Source organism: Natator depressus, chromosome 6 (genome assembly GCF_965152275.1).
Source record: "Natator depressus isolate rNatDep1 chromosome 6, rNatDep2.hap1, whole genome shotgun sequence".
NCBI classification, from domain to species: Eukaryota; Metazoa; Chordata; order Testudines; family Cheloniidae; genus Natator; species Natator depressus.
The window spans coordinates 94,543,590-94,554,998 of record NC_134239.1 but is presented as its reverse complement, the minus strand read 5'-3'; the positions used below and the strand labels follow the sequence as shown (position 1 = coordinate 94,554,998).

The 11,409-nt window shown below is 43.2% G+C and overlaps 1 pseudogene; it reads right to left on the bottom strand.

The window, feature by feature from the left end:
* Window positions 1-2,643: 2,643 nt before the first annotated feature.
* LOC141989776 (uncharacterized) lies at window positions 2,644-10,064 on the bottom strand (annotated as a pseudogene).
* Window positions 10,065-11,409: the final 1,345 nt, after the last annotated feature.

Below are 11,409 nucleotides of genomic sequence, written 5' to 3'. Positions count from 1 at the left end.
ATTAACTCCCAGGCATGAAGGGAAATGTGCAAACACTGACAGCAGGCTGCAGACAGACTGTGAAGTATGTCCACTTCAGCTGAAGTGTGGATCTGTCAGCTCACTAGGCTAAAGATGGCACTTTTTGAGCAGTCAGTTACTGGCTGACCATCATAGCCCTGGTACAATGTATCTGTGAGGAACCTGGGATTCTGCCATTGTCATTTTATTCCTTTTTTAGGGCATGATCCTTTTCCCACATAAAGAAGTGTCAAACTGAATGGTCTAGGCCCCGCCACTCTGAGCCCCAGAGAGGTTTGGATTCAGACCCATCTCTGTGTTTTCTATACTCAGACACCAGCCATATACTTTGCATGAATGACTTAGTTCAGTTTAGATTAGGAGAAATGACCAACAAGGAGTAAAGTCCTCTTAGGAGAGCAGAGCATGCACATCTCCTCAGTGACAGGCTACAGCTCAGAGAACAAAATGGCCACTGTCTGTGTTCTTTGAAATATAACCATGCAGCAGAAAAGAAAGGCATCACAGTCTCTTATCAACATACATCACAAACTTTATACAGCATCTTCATCTTGAAAGATCACCAAACACTTTACAAACAGTGGGACCCAATTGTGAAGTCTTTACTCATTTTTTACTCAACCAATTCATGTCAATGGGATTTTTCACTAAGAAAAGATTGACTATGTGTTAATATATTTATGGCTTTATAATAAAGTGTTGGACCTATAAACCCCTAATGGTGCATTAGGCAGGTCTCTGAGGTATGTAGGCCATTTCTTCCCATGTGATAGTGCAGCAGTTGAAATCAGTAAAATCTCTCAGACTAACACATGATTTAACTGAGAGAGGGCTGCTATCAGGGGATTGTAACATTACAGTTTATGGGAATCAACTCAATCTACACTGTGGGGGGGCTCTTGGGGAATGTGTGACTAACCCAAGAGAAAAGGAGTTGTCACTCTTCTAAGGACGTGGGACAGGACATCAGCTCAAGCTGGATAATCATGCAGGGAGGGAAACCAGTGATAAAGGGCTAAGAGCAGCAATCGAGAATGGCAGCTGGGCAAGTGCTGTGACTGGCAGCATTTTTTGCGATTTCCCTGTGACTTTAATTAGACAACTCAAAGGCACCTACATTTATGAGAGTGGCAGAGGTAACTGAAAGAAGCCAAGTGTCTCATCAACAGACATATCAGGAAGAATAATCAAGGCAGCTGAAGCAAATCTGGAAGCAGCTGAGCATTTAAGGACAGGAAGGACCAAAATATGGTGAGGCTGTGCATGAAATCTAGAGATAGAAAGAATGAATTACTTTGCTCATGTCAAACATGTCACATCTCATAGCAGGGAAGAGGGCAGGTCAAAAATGGATAATAATAAATCTAGTATTTTCCCGTTAATATTATCTTAACAGCAGCTTTGATATCAAGAGATTCCAAAGAGCATGGGTGGTGGATGGATGGATAAGAATCACTTGACACTGAAGGTAGCCATCTTGTATGTGAAGTGTGGTAGGTGTTTAATGGTGACCTCCTACACCATTCAGAGAAAGTAAAGAAAAATATATAATTTGAGTAAATACATCCTGCCTCCCTAACTCCCCTTTTCACTTTCAGTTGGTAGTCCATCACCGATGATGTTGACAATATTGTCACGCTTCTCATATATGGCTACGCATATGACTCTGCAGTCCAAAACCTGATGCACAGAGTCGGCCGCACTGAACGCTTGGGAAGTCTGTATCTATGATGTTTGATGATGCAGCTTTGTGGTGCCTTTCACATGCAGCCTGGAGATAATATTGTTGATCCCATTCAAACCTGTGAAATGCTGATCTTGTCAGAGGCTGCCAGTGAGTCCTGTTCTGAACCATTTGCTCAAGTTCTTTGGGACTGATAACAGCTCGCCGGAGACTGCTCTTCAGATTATCTTTGAAGCGCTTATATGAATGACACTTCTTTCTTTTGCCCTGATCCAGCTCCCCATACAAGATCTGTTTTGGGAGACAGTGGTCTTCCATTTTTATGACATGCCTGGTCCACCGCAGTTGTGCTCTCAGTAACATTTCCTCAATGCTGGTTGTGTTTGCTCTCTAAAGGACCTTAATATTGGTCACTCTGAACTGCCAGAGAATACTCATTATTGAGCGGAGAGAGCGCATGTGAAATTGCTCAAGCTGCTTAATGTGACGTCTATAAAGAGTCCACATCTCAGATCCGTATGGGAGAGATGTTAGAACCACTGCACTGTAGATCTTCAGGTTGGTGGAAAGATAATGTTGTGTTGGTTAAAAACTTTTGTTTGAAGTTGGCAAGGGCCTGGCTGGCTTTAACTAATTCTGGAGGAGATTTCCTTATCAAGGGAGCTGTCACTTGAGATGGTACTGCCCAAATACTTGAACTGATCCACACTTTTCAACTGCATGCCTTGGAAGAAGATGGCTGGCACTGGGGCATTGGAATGAGGTGCTGGTTAGAACAAGACCTTTGTCTTCCCGAGACTGATGGTAAGGCCGAAGAGCTGGGATGCTTCAGAAATATCTATCAACGTGACCTCAAGGTCATATTGTCTATGCACCATCAAGGCGCAGTCATCTTCAAAAAGAAGCCTCTCCAGTGTTTTGGTCTTAGCACTGAATCTTCAAAGATCAAAGAGGGAGCCATTGAGTCGGTAGCAGAGGTATATCCCCTGATCCAAGTCCCTTGTTGCATGGCTGAGAGCACAAGCCAAGAACAAGTTGAACAGCACTGGAGCAAGTACGCAGCCTTGCTTCACTCCATTTGAGATTTCATATGCATCAGAAAAGTCACCACTGGTGAGTATTTGCACTGTCATGTGATCATGGAACAGACGGATGATTTGTATGAACCGTCTTGGGTAGCCCAGTTTATGTAGAATAGCCCACAGACTTTCTCTGTTGACTGTATCAAAAGCTTTGGTCAAATCGATGAAAACTGTATACAGGACCATGATCTGCTCTAAAGATTTTTCCTGGACTTGCCTTACAACAAAGATCATGTCCATAGCGCTACGACCTGGTCTGAAACCACACTGCACTTCTGGCAGATTCTCCTCAGATATGTTTACAATGAGTCTGTTCAGTAGAATGCAAGCTAGTATTTTGCCTGGTGTACAGAGGAGAGCAATGCCTCTGTAGATTCCGCAGTCAGCTTTGTTGCCTTTATTTTTGAACAGTGATACAATAATAGCATGTTTGAAGTCTTGTGGCATTTCTTCTTTCTCCCAAATGCTACTCAGGATGTCATGAAACACCTGGATAGCCTTTGGGCCTGCTCCTTTATACAATTCTGCTGGGATACCATCCTTTCCAGATGCTTTGTTCAGTTGTCTGATGGTTTTTATAACTTCAACTGATGGAGGAAAATCAAGATCCTCTTTGATGGGTTTCTCAGGTAAATGGTCAAGGATATACCGATCAACTGGATGATCTATTCTGTAGACTGTTGAAGTGTTCAACCCATCTCTGTATGATTCCGTCCTTGTTTTTGATTAGGGTTGTGCCATCTGCCGACTTCAAGGGGGCTGTGTGAGATTTAGATGGTCCATAGACTGCTTTGAGAGAGTCAACGAACATCTTTGCGTTGTTTGTATCTGCGTAATGCTGGATTTCTGCATCTTTCCTCTCCCACCAATCCTGCATTCTCCTTAATTCAGACTGGGCCTTGCTATGTAGGTATTTAAACCTATCTTTCTTTGAGATGGAAGTGAGCTCATTCTGCCATTCAACAAATGCTTTCTGCTTGTCACTTAGGAGTTTGGAGATGTCCTCATTCTCGACTAACCAATCCTGGTGTACCCTTTTCTTTGGCCCCAGCACTGATGTAGCTGTGTCAATAATCACATGTGTAAACTGGTCCAATTTTTCTGATGGGTTGCCAGTGATTGGTGGGCATGAAAAAAGCTTGTCATCAAGTGACCGCTGAAACTGCACCTGATAGTTGGCATGGCTGAGCTTTGCTATGTTGAAGACTGTTCTATTAAATTTGGGATGCTTCCGCTGTGAAGGGATTATATGCAGATTCAGCACTGCTCTTACCAACCTGTGGTCTGTCCAGCATTCTGCACCACAAATGGCTCCATTAATTCTGACATTGGGATGTCTTGTTGGCGAGTGATAACATAGTCAATCATGTGCCATTGTTTGGACCGTGGGGGCATCCATGTCGTTTTATATTTATAATTTTGCCTAAAGATGGTGTTAGTGATGAGCAGACTGTGTTCTGCACATTTACCCAAGAGGAGGAGTCCATTGCTGTTCATCTTTCCCACGCCATGTTGTCCTATCATACCTCTCCAGTCACTGTTGTCTCTACCAACCCTAGCATTAAAATATCCCAGCAGGATGAGTTTGTCACATGCAGGGGTTGATCTGATGATGGAGTCCAGGTCAGAGTAGAACTGCTCCTTGCTTTCCTCTGTGCTAGTCAGTGTAGGTGCATAGGCACTGATGATAGTGACATGCCGTAGAGGATTCAGGGGAAATTGAAATTTCATGAGCCCTTTATTCAGGCCAACAGGGAGATCAGGAAGTTGTTTCAGGAGTGACGTTCTTATGGCAAATCCAATTCCCTGGATCCTGTCTTCATCCACTGCTTTTCCTTTCCAAAAGAAAGTGTAATTACTCCTAGCTCACTGATGGAATCTTCTCCGGCCAATCTAGTCTCACTCAGTGCTGCAATATCAATATTATAGCGGGCAAGTTCTCTGGAGACAAGAGCTGTTGTTCTCTCGGGCCTTCATGCATTACCTCCATCCATAAGGGTGCAGACATTCCATGCTCCCAGGGTGAATCGTTTCTTCGATATTGTTTTTTGACTGCTGTAGGATGATCTGCCAGTTGCGGTAGTCTGGCCTGATATTATGGGAAAGGCAACGTTTAGGGCACCTTTTCTAGCCCTTTCACTTAACAAGGACGAGCAGTGCTATCCTAAAAAGGACTGCTCAGTCACCTAGGATGCTGCTGAACTTCTGTGCTGCCCCGGGGATGGAGCTGAATGGCCACTAGTCCCAGGGCCACCTACGTGCAAGATTGTGGCTACAACTGCCAGTGGTCATCTCCACCTGTCGCTTCGCCGCACCCCCATTGCCACAGGACTTGAATTAATGATATAATGTTAATGATGATGAGATTTGATAAAACAATGTTAATGGGATGCGAGCTGTGAGAAAACCTGGGCAGGAAATTTTTAAGTGAAAAAGCTGCACAGGGCAGTCCCATCTCTCGGCTGTGGAAGCCAGATTCCAGTGGCACAAAGAATTGTTAAGGCTGGGGACGTCCTTAGCTGCAGTGGGTGACCAGGACATCTTCAGTGCATTGTCATGCTCTCCATGCCCCACAGCATGTTGCTGAACCACCTTCATGGCCATTGAATGACAAATTGATTTCCTCTGCCCAGTCCACCGGAACTCAAATTAGAATTAAACTAATACAACAAAGTTTACATCCCCCACACTTTCTAATCTCCAAGAGTAGCAGTGACACTCCATTGCTTGGGACATTTCAAGCAGAATTGGACAAAGCCCTAGAAAATAAACTATAGGGAATGGGCCTGAATCAAAATCCCAGATTTGAACATTTGGAGTGGGGGGTTAGACTCAAAACCAAACCTGGATCTGAATTTCTCAGCTAGCTCCTATGTGTCTAATGGGTTAAATCCAAACTCTGGAGCTGAATATCTCAGACTTTGAGCTTGAAATCCAGAGCTTGATCCAAACGTGTCTCAGGCCTATCTCTGCACGGAATAATCCTGTTCAGTCCCGCAGAAGATGAACACCACTCCTAGAACCTAGAAATTTCACCTGTTCTGCTAGGAGTTTCCAGCCCTGCAGGATGAATTCCATTCAATAACATGATTTCCTGTGAAAAATCCCCTTCCCCTTCCCCAGTCCCACAGCACAAGGTGCAATGTTAAGTTCCATGGCTCAAGATGTCCTGTTGAGTGTTCACTGACTCTGATTTCTGTGATTCTCTGAGCAGGGCTTCATGCCCTGTGTGGGGCAGAGGCCCTGCAGGGATTCTCAGTTCCTTCAGCAGGACTCATCCTTCATCCAGCGTAGAGATTGGATGCTATGCAGTATGCAAAGCAGAGGGCCACAAACTGAATGATGAGAATAAAAATATAGGCCAGACCCCCAGCTGCTGTAAGGCAGCGCTGCTAACGTCAATGGAGGCTTGCCAATTTCTGCCAGTGGAGGATCCATCCCAAATATCAAACAGCTGCCTCATTTGCTGAGCACTCCCTACCACAATGGGACAGTGATCTTGCATTAACAATAGACTTTGTGATTAAAGACTATCTCGTAATGCACGTGCAAAAAGAGGAAAAGTTAAGGTTATACAGACAGGTCTGACTTTGGCATTTTCTTACTTTTGAGCACTTCGTTTTGCAACCTGAACATGCTTTCATGTTTTTATGGAGAGAGAGAGAGAGAGTGTGTGTGTGTATGTGTCTCTGTGTGTGTATGCATATGTGTGTCACTGTCATTAGTGGATGCCGGTTACCTTACTACTTATTTTCCAGTCCCCTCTTAAAAGCAACTGCATTATGTTCACATATGTTTTAAAAATACAAAAGGATCAAATAAAGGTTTGTAACTGAATGTAGTAAATAATTCAACTGCAATTTTTTTTTAAATAGACCATATTTCTCTTTCCCTGTGAGCTGGGACTGAGAGTAATCAGAATTTCCCATAAAACTACATGAAAAAATGAAGAACTGGAAAGCCCAAAGTGCTTCCCCAGCCCTTCCGAGAATTAGACATACAGCTCCATCAGCAGGAGGGCTTGCTGTAGTAACACTTAGCCTGCATCTGAAAGGTTATTTCAAATAGGAGCTTTAGTTTAAAGGGCACTAGAAAAACTGCAGATAAAATTAGTGGGAAATCTATGGAGGAAAAATATGATCTACACAACCTCCAGAAAGATAAGATATTTAATAATAACAACAATATCACATATTTTATAGTCACTTTCATCCCAAAGGATCTCAACATGTTTTACAACTGTATATATACAGGAGTCACTTCATCCTACACTGCAATGCAGCAACCTCTTGGCTGGAACACAACAGCACAAAGCAACACTAAGTAACACTTTAGGATAGAAGGAGGCAATGAATGGGGGAGGGATAGCTCAGTGGTTTGAGCATTGGCCTGTTAAACCCAGGGTTGTGTTCAATCCTTGAGGGGGCCATATAGGGATCTGGGGCAAAAATTGAGGATTGGCCCTGCTTTGAGCAGGGGGTTGGACTAGATGACCTCCTGAGGTCCCTTCCAACCCTGATAGTCTATGAATGCTGTATTCATTTGAAATCTCAGGAGGAGTTTAGCAAGATAGGCCAGGACACTTGGGTTAAACATGCTTACTCTTGGGCAAATGCCATGGGACGTTTAATGACCAAAACTGGTCCAGACTTTCATCTTCCATCTCAGATGAAAAAGAGATGGCACCTCCCCCCAGCAACTTAACACCATGCTGAGGAGCTGGTTCATCATTGCCAAATCTCGTGATTTTTATCAGGAGTCTCAGACATTTTGGTGATTTCTTAAAGCTCCAGGTGCTGGAATATTGATATTACATGAGAGAAAATCTTAAAAATGGGAGCAGGTGCACCCCAAAGGCTCAGAAAGCAAACTAAAAGAAACCAAAATTTATATTTTTTTTTTAAAATCTCATTATCTTTAAGTCAATCTCATGATTTTGGGGAGGAGCCAGACTCATAATTTTTGAACAATTGAGCTTGGCAGTACTGCAGAGGCTTCTCCTTTGCAGTTCCTACTTTTTTACCCCTAGATATGGGTTCCCTAGGACTGAGCTGAGAAACATGGGCAGCCAAGGGAAACTTACTGCTGTGCTGTACTGTGGATAAACAGAGGGGCATTAGTCCCCAGAGCTGTTTACTGACCTTTCATCAACAATAAAATTCCCTTCAACTGTTTTTAAAAGAAGAAATGGCCATGGCCAGCAAGACAGAATTTGGTCTTAAATTTCTTCTTTTAACCTCTGTTTTGATTGCTCAGCTGGTCTTTGATAACATGATGTTTACAAATTCATTTGACCCCATTAGCATGTAGTTATTTAATAATAGCACAGTGATCGAGTGTCTGAAGTTATCTGAGCCAGTGCAGTGAATTTCTAAGATGAAATGAGCAAAATTAGCAGTGGGGGCAAAATACCTTTGACTGTGGAGGGATCATTAGAACAGTTCCTCTGAATAGTAATCTCCTGCCAAATTGATACACTTGGACATTATAAAATGTGTTAACACTGTTAAAATTGGCCCTTTTGTGTAGTCTCTTAGAGATGTCAGGGAATGAATGGGTCATGGAGACTTAACTACCCATTAATGCTGCCTAAGTAACATTGTGTTTGTAATGTTGTAGCACTGGCACCCTAGCGGGCAGTCCCCTCTGCTGCAGAAAATAGAATACAGCAATCTATTTAAAAGTAATTACTTTGTATGTAACAAGGAATCCAGTGGCACTTTAAAGACTAACAGATTTATTTGGGCATAAGCTTTCATGGGTAAAAACCACTTCTTCAGATGCATACAGATGTGGATACAGACTAACACAGTTACCCCCTGATACTTTGTATGTAGACACAAACCATGTTTAGAACCATACCATGTTGCTAAGTTGCAAACTAGGGCCCTGATCTTGCAATGACCATGATGGCGGAACCCTGTGCCCAGCTGGAGACCCAATGAAGTCTACAGGACCCTGGGCAGGTGCAGGGATCTGTTCTCATGGAGTTCGCTGCAGGATCAGAGCCCTCATTAGCAGGTGTAGCATAGACAGGACACTGATGTCACTTCACCCCAGCAGAGGTTCTTCTAGGAAAAGGCTAGAGGCACATTGACTAGGATACCTCAGGGGACTTGCATGGCCACTACTCAGGGTGTAGCTGGATTATGAATGAAGAAAAGACTCTCAGCCTCCAGGCCTGTTAACTGGCACTCAAATTCATTCAGAAGCAAAGATTTAACCAATCACATCTGGATGGGACCAGTTATTCCAAGTTCAGAAGGCCTGGAACTCTGCTTGAACAGAATGAGGAAGCTTCTAAGCTTAGAGCTCTGCCAAAGGTTGCTGCATTTTTCTTTTCTTTTTAAATCTGAGAACTTGTAAAATAAAGTTGTTGAAACCTCCAGCCAGAGAGAAGCAGTGGCCTGCAAATCCCAGGCCTGCAAGAAATTTGGTTTTGCTACTAAGATTGACACCTGGAGAGATCCCAATTCAAGGCCCTGCTGTTGCTGCCACTTCTTCCTGTGGTTTCCACTCCAAGAGGTGCAGATTTGACAAATGATCAGGCCTGACAGATCATTTGCAGAGATGTTCTCATGACAGGCGGGAGGCCCAGCCCACTCATTTTGTGTCCCTCCATGGAATCCAGCTTCAGTTCTGTTGCTTTCACACACACAAAAGGATTTTTTGGATGAGGAGGGCTGTGTGATGGAAGGGAAACTGCTTTTCTCTCACATGCTATTGCTGTCTTCAGGGTTTTACTCTTACATCCCAGCTTCAAAAATCTGTCATGTACATGGATGTTGGTTTAGCCCTTGCTTGGGATTTTATGAGGATTATTATGATTATTTTTTAAAAGACTCTGTAAGTGAGAGGAAAAGCTTTTCAGTTCTGAGCGGCATCTGTACAGTGACAAGCCATTCTCCTTCAAGGGACGCATGGCTGCACCATTCTTCTGCTGAGATGGAATGGCTGATCCTTTTATGTCTCCTTAAAAAAAATATACTCCAGGGAAGTAAATAAACCTCCATCTCACGCTTGTCTGTGGTGCTCTGCTCTGCTGACTGATTATTATTTTAATTGGCTGGTGAGTTCACGACAGGAAAACCTTAAACATGGCCAGCCTGTGGAGAATGTTAAGATAGGAAGTTACTTGCGGCATCTCTGCAAAGTGTGGAGCCACTCTGCAATCTGGCATATTTGCTTAATGACTTACTCTTTTTTGTATTAACTTCTTCATTCTTCCTTTCACCCTGATTACTTCTCCTGTCGGAGTGCCAGGTCAAGGCATACATGGGAATGGGGGAAACACTTGGAGCAACTGGCCATTACCCAGATCTCAGTATTGACCACACTGCAAAGCCTTGGGTCATGCTGGCTCCTGGACACACACATTACCACAGCAGCCAGAGTGTATAGAAATCCAGGCACATATAATACACCCTCTGCAATCCAATGGTATTGAAGGAGAAAATACCATTTGCTCTGGACTCTGATGCTTCTTCATGCTTTTGTTTGGCATTTCGATACCAAAGTGATAGGCACCTTATAAAAATGATCAACAGACCATTTCAGTGGGGGATGAACTAATTCATAGATTCTAAGGCCAGAAGGGACCATTGTGATCATCTAGTCTGGCCCCCGTGTAACACAGGCCATAGACCTTCCCCAAAGTAACTCCTGGAGCATATTTTTAGAAAAACATCCAGTCTCGTTTTAAAAATTGTCAGTGATGGAGCATCCACCACAACCCTTGGTAATGATTAATGTTATGATCCTTTGTGATGAAATGTGTTAGGTATATAATATAAGAAAGGAGAAGCTAATACTAGAGAAAAGTGTGAATTTTGTGGCATCAGGTGTACAGTAGTTCAACATCATCCTTCCTCTCTTTTCCCTTTTCTCTCCGTCTTCCTCACCTCTCCCTCTTCTTGCCTCCCTCCCTTTCATGCCTTAGGATTCATAGGCCCATTTCTCTCCTCTGCATTCCATCTCTCACTTTCCCTAATTCCCCCTCCTCTTCTCCTTTATCTTTCTCTTGTTTGAATTTATCTCCCTTTTAGGACACAGCCACTCGATGATGATCTGTTATGGAAACTTGACCAGGTTTGCCATATTTTATCCAGTATAGCACAAAGTATAGAAGGGAAACAGACACAAATGCAAAATGTAAGCACCCATGTAAGCTACATATTAAAATCATAGGGTATGTCTACAGTGAAGCTGGTGGTATTTCCAGCTCAGGGGAATATACCCATGCTAAAACTAGACATGTATCCAGAGCGGCAGGAGCCGCTAGCTATCCAAGTACGTACCAAGGTTTCAGATAGGATTGTACTTGAGGCAGCTAGCCCACCTCACTGCTAGTGCCGCCATAGCTACCCTGCTATTTTTAATGCACTAGCTGGAAATTACACCTCCATTGGAAATTACACCTCCAGTTCCAGTGTAGACATACCCATAGACACAAGAATCTTGCTGTTGAATTGCATTTTCCTAAGCTATCCTGTGCATTAATGAAATGATCCTTCAGTGCAGAAATATCCACTGTAGTAGCATATGGGATAGTATATAGGTGATAGAGCATTTCTTCTCCAAAAAAAATTTGTTGATGGGTCAGATGGAAATTGAGAAAATGGC